At 36.8% G+C, this 8048-nt stretch overlaps 1 pseudogene; it reads right to left on the bottom strand.

Annotated features, from left to right (window-relative positions):
* Window positions 1-1099: 1099 nt before the first annotated feature.
* Window positions 1100-5770, bottom strand: LOC101581799 (annotated as a pseudogene).
* Window positions 5771-8048: the final 2278 nt, after the last annotated feature.

Here is an 8048-nt window from a genome sequence, read left to right as displayed (position 1 = left end):
TTGAACCGTGGTCCCTGTGCTTTGCTTAGCTTAGTTTGTTCTAAGTAGGTGCCTTAGACCACTGAGCCATCTCACCAGCTCCGCATTTTCTTTATAAAGTATGAAAATCTTTAGAGATGGCAATGCAGCTCAGAGGTACAGCATCTGCTTGGCTCTGGTTTTTATTCTTGTCACCAAAAAAATAAATATGCCTCACATATTAAGATCATGGAAAATACAACCAATTGTATTTTAAGTGGCATCATAGTTGCTGCATAACTCAAAACATCATTTCTTCCTTTTGCTGTATTTTAAAAATATGAGCATATCTGGCTTCATTTATCTTGAAGATTCACTACCTATCCTTTAATGGGGGCTTTTTGAGATAGTTTTTCAATATGAAGTACAGGATTGCCTTAGCCCACCATGTAGTGTAAGATGACCTTAAATTCAAAGGATATCATACCTCAACCACATGTGTTCTGGCATGTTTTGATCAAGAACAAAGTTTAATGAGATATCATTGTCATGTTGACAAAAAATTAGGCTTTAATTTTTTAAGTTAGTAGCTACCTCTTAAAATGACAGAAAATTACTGGCAAAGATTATACATCAATACCATACGAAATATTGAAATTTTCACCACAAAATAAACTTGTATTAATGTACTGATGAGATCATCAGAGAAATCGGTTTTGTGTGTAGGTTTTTTTCTTTAGTTTGTAGATGTTCTCTTGTTTTGCTAACAGATTTACTGAAACAATAAAAGGTATAGGTAGTGATTCAAAAACAAGGTATAAAATATGCATAAATCCCACAGTGGGATTTCACAGCTATCAGGTTTTCTAAATAATAAATTGATGGAAATATATAAATAAATAGTGAATGAGTTCAAATTTTGTCATAAAAGCACTCGTATACTCAAAGATATAATAGATTATATCATTGGAATGTTTTATTGTGTATAATACATTGAGTTCTTATGAGTAACATGTTTAACTTATTATCTCTTTTTTGTTTGTTTACATGTTTGATTTAGTGAAACATAAAATATTCCATCAAATTACCTGGGAAAACCTAAGCAGCAGAAATATATAACATGTCTACTTTTTTTCTGTATTTAGCTAAGGGTCCTGTAGACCCTGGTGAATGTGATTTCCAGGCCAGACCCTTTTAACTATGCTTTCTCTTCAGTAGGGATTTTTTCGGATGCAGAAACTGGATATGGTTTCAAGGGAGCCTTTATAGTGGTAAATATGAACTCTGTGTAGCTTTCAATAATATTATTCAAATACCTCTCTTCAGACTTTGCAGCGTAATACAATGTTATTTCATCCATCAGAACCAGATTGCAAATTTTGCAAAGTTTCTGGGTGTGATTTGTAGCTTCCTGAGCCATTCCTTCATCCATCATTTACTGGTACATCTAAGAGATGCCTGAGCATCTGAGTATGCTTCAAACTGGGCAGTCCCACCTGTAGCCTGGTAGAAGGTATAAAAGAGGCAGATGTCTTCCTCATGTAGCTTGTGCCTTTCCACAACAACTCTCCCACTCCTCTGGAACTGCCCCAGTTCCTCACTGTCCGGCTGCTTGATGGCCACCACCACTGCTTTAAAGGGTCCCTTCAGGTACTTTTATAGGACCGTCTGATCTATCTTTGCTCTTAACCATATGCTGTACTTGTTTTTATACATAGAGTGTAACTTTACAAACATTCAATTCCTTAAGAATATGCTTCTCCACGGATCTGATACCATTCAGAGCTTCAGGATCTTGATGGATAACCACAATTTCTTTCAAAGGATACTTTATTGGAATAGTTTTTCAGTCTTGAATCACTCATTCAGGTTCAATGACAGATTGCATCCTAGACACTGCATTCTTGGTTTTCTTGTCAATCAAGTCCTCTCAAACACAAGGTACCATGAGGTAGTGGATTCTGAGTGTATGCTTGTCCTGGACAGAAGCTGGAGCAAGCAGAGTCTTTAAATTCTGGTACATCAATTCAGAGAGAAATGGTATATAAGGGGCATAAGTCTGCACAGAGAAAACAGGACACAAAAGAAGGTCTCCAGAGCCATAACACAATCTTCCTTCCCATTTTCACCCTTTAGTCTTTGATGATTCATTCTGACATACCAATTGGTCAGAACATTTACAAGCTTGACCAGGTGAGGCACCACAGTATAAAGCCTATAAGCTGCCATTTCAGTCTCAAATAAACCCAGAAGGGACTGCATGAAGCAGAGAATCCACCAATCTGTGATGTTGGGGCTTTCTCTGACTGTATTCTCATTGTAAATGAATTCCACTTCCTCCTAGTTTTCGAGTCTTAGCATGTTCTGTGTGAAAAACTGGTAGGTTTTGTACCATGGAAGCAACACATCCTTAAGGATGGCCGGCACACCCTCCCCTTAAAGCAGAGGTTTTCTGCTCTTACCACAGGAGAAACAATGAGATATAACCTGATAGCATCAGTGCTATACTTTTGGATGACTGAGACTGGATCTGGATAATACTTTTTTTATTTTCTCATTTTCTTGCCATCACTCACCAGGATGAACGCATTCAAAATCAAATTTTTGAAAAGTGGTTGTCTAAAGAGAGCTGTGGCCAATACCAGCAGGGTGTAAAACCATCCTCTGGTGTGGTCACTACCTTCACTAACAAAGTCTGCAGGAAATACATTCTCAAACATCCTCTTGTTTTCAAATCGATATTGAACCTGGATGTAGGGCATGCTACCACTTTCAAATCATCAATCAAACATGTCAGAGATATATCACAACGACGTGATGGAATGGTCAGTTGGTCAATGCTCTCTCTGTGGAGATCTGATAACTTTTCTCCTGATTGTTCTTCAGAGTTCTGTCACTGAGCCAACACAAACTATCTCCTCAAAGTCGTCACTGAACCACAGCAGGATGGGGTGCCCCAGTATGTGTTTCTGGAATACTATCTCACTTTCATTTCTAATTATTGGTAGATAAGCATGTTTCTGCTTTTTTGGGTTAGATATGATAATGTGTATAAGTCAAGGAATCTGTTTTGTTTCATGTTTATATAACTTGACAGGGACTCATAAGGCCATGTCAAATTCAGAAAAATCTAAATTGTATGAAGTTTAGATTAAAGATGTATGATCATTTCACTGAAGACTAGATAGAGTGAAAAAGTTCCAGAAAGACACTGATAAGGTTTGTTTGTTACATTTGTTCTCTTCTACCACCATAAAACTTTGCAACTCTGCCATGTACCATGCTACACTGGAGCCAACCCATTACAGCCTGAAACCTATAAAATCTCTGAGCTAAATAAACCTTTCCTTGATTTACTTTTAATGTCAAGTATTTTGTCTCAGCAATGAGCAACATAACTGAGACATGATTTGGTACCAGAGAAATAGTGGGCCTGCTCTGACATTACCAGGACAGGTGATACAAGATCCTTTGGAACCATATTTTTGAGGGGAATAGTCAGAAATATTCAGATAATCCAGCTGAAAATTTAGAGCCAAAGTCTGCTCTGTATAGGATATTCTTGTCAGTGCACAGAAAAACAGAAAGCATATAAAGACAAGGTTCAAGATGTTTCTGCCAGGAAAAAGGATAACATTGACTATTAGACTCCAGATAACGTGTGTTATAGCTTGGAAAATGTTTGTCTGCACTATACACTTACAGACTCTGTCTGCATTGAAGCTAAGAGGATGCCAGAATAGTTAAACTGGCAGAAGAAATGTGAAGGTAGTTGTATGTTGAGGTGATAGAAAGGCCACTGTTGAAGACTTTTGCCATATTCATGTTGAGGATAAAAAGCAAAGAGCCCAGCAGAATGATTAAAACTCTAAGAGTCTGGCCACAATGGAAGCACCAGTAAAGTTATAAACTAAAAAAGTAGAGCAGAGGAGATCTTGATTGCTGTGAAGGAACAACAGAAGAGAAAAATTCTATCAAACATCATCAAAAGGAACAATAAAACTCCACTGTATCCAGCATCAAATTTGCAAAAGTGAAAGACTTTGCTTTGATAGGAAATCCTCAGAGCACCATGTGCCAGAATGTATTTGACCTTGAGAATTTGTTTCTCAGGATTAGATTCAGGGTGCTCAGTGATCCAATTTCTCATCCCCTACAGCCCAAAGAGAGGGAAGTCTGGTTGCTGATCCATCTGGAAGCAGACCTTGGTATCCTCCATGTGATGCTGGTTTTAGGTGCATGCAGAACATAAGAGTGGGGGTAACAAAGGCTTCCACCTAGATTTCAGAAGAAGGCCTGGGAGGCCAGGCAGTGTGCCACTGAGAGGGCAGTGGTGAATCTGTGAATGCAAGACCAAAGCTGAAGTGTAGACCTCAGAAGTTGGAAGAAACCAGGATTGTTGGTCATCTGAGGAACACTGCAATGAGGCAGTAGAGCTGACCTAAAAGAGAAGTCCTGGGAGCTACAACCACTGTGAGTACCACAGAGGCAGAGAAACTCCAGCCCTTTGGAGTTTACATCTTGTCACAGGTTACCTTAGATGCTGCACAGGGAACTGTACGAAGTAATGTTTATCCTGCTGGATTTGGGTCTTGCTTTTGTCCTATTGCTTTGTGGCTCACTACTTGTACATTTTGGAATGGGAATGTACCATTTGAATGTGGTAAGTGCTTAGCTTTCTTTTCAATTATATCTGGGCTCAAAGTCTCAAATCTGCTTTAAATTATCAGTTGAAATAAGGCACATTCAGAGTGATATGTTGTAGACTTCTTTAATTTCTCAAAGGGGCCTTTCGACTTGCACTTTTCTGCAATTTTGAAATTATTATGGCTTTGGCGCCTCTTGGAAACAGACTAACGTCTTTTACATAGAGGTATGTTTGAGCAAAGCTGTAGTGAAATGTTATGGTTTGTCTATAGATGTCCCCCCAAAGTCTAATGTATTCATAAGGCCTTCTTCAGAGGTAGCTGAATCTAGATTTGTGTTGCTGGGAATCATAGTGTGTGATCAGTTCAATATTTGCTTTGGCACTGATTTAATCCTAGCAGACTAGATAGAGTAAAAAGTAGCAGAAGTCACTGTTGATTTTCTCTTGTTTATTTTGTTGCTTTTGCACCTACAAATTGTTGACCCTGTGCTATGTGCCTCCCTCCTTTGGAGTCAGGAGTTTATGTATTGAAATCCCTACCATCTGTGAGCTAAATAAGTTTTTCTTCTTCCTTTTTAAAAATAATTTCTTTTATGTTTTAGAGCAAAAACAAGAGTAAGAAAAACAAAAGAAAAGACAGTAATAGGGTAACATATAACAACACATATGTTACAGATTTTCAAAATAAGAATGGCTGATTAACAGTGATTGATATATTATCTATTTTTATCCTCAAATCTATTGCTCAGATTAATGGATACAGTTATGAAAGATAGGAGATATGATTGAATATTACCATATGCTTTTCAAGAAATCTTAAATGTTTGTTCTCTGTCATTTTCTTTTATTGCTCTTAAAAATTTACTTTAAAGAAAGCATAACAATAATTGATATGACATTAGAAATGGTACACATTTAGAAGACCAAAATGAAAGGTATTTCAATCATGGTTTTAGTATTATGCATCACTGTCCTCAACGTATTTGCTTAGTTCACAGATATCAGCTAAGAGAGTTAGTGATGGTGAGATTTCTACTCATTAACTGCTATTTTCAAAAACCTGATGGAAATTCCTAGAACAATTGCCTTATCCATCTTGTATATGTACAAGTATTGTTTTGCTCCAACTTTATTATCTAACCTTTCTCCTTTCTCCCTCTCCATTGTTTATTCCTTAATTTTTGTTTCTTTCCATTTAACTGTGTCTGTTATATCTTTCAGTTTTAGTTCTTCTTTTGAGTTTTTATACTGGGGAGACAATACTATATTTACACATGTGGATCTGGTTTAATTCACTTGTGAGTGTAGCTTCAAGTTGCGTCCATTTATCTATGATGTGTCTTGGAGTTTGTTTTTCTTTATGGCTGAGTAATACTCCATTGTAGAAAAGCACTACATCTTTTTCATTCATATCTCAAGTGATGGGCATTTTGGTCGCTTCGAATATTTGGCTGGAGTCTTTCATCTTTCATCTTTCAACTGAGGGTGTGATGTGTTTTAGCTCAGCAATGAGAAAACTAACTAAGACACTATCTATTCATTCATAATTTGCTAGTTTATTATGATGTATGGCTTTGAACTTATTATTATCTTTTGTATTTCTAAAGTGCCTTTTTACATTTCATTTTTTAATTTTGATTACATTGAAATGAGTATTTTCTTGCTTTCTATTGGTAAGTCTGGTAAGGGGTTATCTTTTATATTTACTCTTTCAAAGAAACACTTATTTGATACATTGATTTGTCTCTATTACTTTTGTAAGCCAGGCATTCCTTAATTTTCACTCTCACCTTTATATGTTCAAGGGGGGAAGCTTAGGGCCTGAAAGCGAATTTTTGTTCCCTCACTTTGTCATTTTATATAGCACTGTCTTCTGACCATTAGTGTGGAACTTTGGTGTAGTTATTACCTTAGTACATACTGATATTATTACTCAAGAGAGGTTATGTGGTTAAGGCAGTTACAGTTTTGTATTTAGAGAACAATAATTAGCAATGCTAATAATGGGTAGTGAGATTTAGCAATTGACAAACTTTTGTATCTAATAGGTTCATATTTTAGATACTAAGAGCAAACGTTATGATTGTATAGCTAAGCAGATATTAGATTGGGAATTTGTACTTAAATTATTTCCCCTAAGTTCTGTTTCATCACTTCCCCTTTTGTCCCTGTAGTCTTCCAGGTAGACTAGTTCACCCTGTTTACTTGTTACCACCTCTCTCAATCAAGGGAGAAAGAGAGGTGATGCTCTCACACATCTATGTATACCAAAGTGTCTCAGCTTACTGGGTCCAGATCTATCATGTTTGAACTTGTTCAGGTGGACTAGCCTTTGGCCTGACTACTGTCCTCCACTTCTTCCTGCTGCAGCCCATGGAAGTGAACCTGCTGCACCCCTCTGGCAAGATGTTCTCCTGGATTAGTTGGGTGGGTCTCACCCCTAGCCTCTTTGCAGGATTTTATTGCAGGGTTCAACAAAATTAGGGTTCCACACCAGGACTGTCTGAGGGAGTAGAATCTGGCAAACATGGAAGGTCCCACATGCATTCAGGGTCTGGAGGCTGGGCACTCCCAACTTTATAATTTCCCTCATAAATTTTAGTTTGGGGTGGGATTGTTGTTTCTCAAGTATCTTAACATTTCTTATAAGGTTAAATGTAGGACTTCATTCTATTTTACTAATGGGAATATGTCCTGTGATGAATTCTCCTCTTAGAACTTCTTTCATAGTCTCAGACATTCTGTGCACGTGCACTTGCAAGTGCGTGTGTGTGTGTGTGTGTGTGTGTGTGTGTGTATGTGTGTGTGTGTATGTGTGTGTACAACAGTAATTAAATTCAGGACCATACACATGCCAGGCAGGTGCTTATACTGCTGAGTCTTAGATATTTTTGTGAGAGGTACTGTCGTTGTCATTAACTTTTATAATCGCTTTTACTTTCATTTTGATTCATTCTGTGATCTTCGAGTGCTCAAGACTCATCGTTTTATTAATTTTCCAGCAGCTTTGACATTTTACAAAATTGCTTATGTCTTTGATTTCTATTTTCATTGTACGGTATTCTAATGATATGCATGGAATAATTTTTATTCTTCTATATTTATTTAAGCAGATTTTTTGAACTAGTATATAATGTCTTTTGCAAAAAGCACCGTGTACTTCTGAAAAGAATATATACGCCATTCTAGAGGGGAAAGATGCTCTTTATATTCTCATGAAGTCCATCTGTTTAGGAATTTGGTTCAGCTCTGGAATTTTTTCATTGGTTTTATGTTTAGTTGATATATCTTGGAAAATGTAGAGTGATAAAATTCCTTGCTATCATTACTAATGTTTATTCGATCCTTTAATTTTAGAATCTTATATATGAAGATAAGTTCTAGAGTATTTGCTGCATATATGTTTAACAATTTTACCTCTTCCTGTTGGATTGTTATCTTA

This window comes from Octodon degus, unplaced genomic scaffold (genome assembly GCF_000260255.1).
Source record: "Octodon degus isolate 3935 unplaced genomic scaffold, OctDeg1.0 scaffold00309, whole genome shotgun sequence".
NCBI lineage: Eukaryota > Metazoa > Chordata > Mammalia > Rodentia > Octodontidae > Octodon > Octodon degus.
Note: the sequence above shows the minus strand (reverse complement) of the source record. Positions and strands in the feature narration are given on the sequence as shown.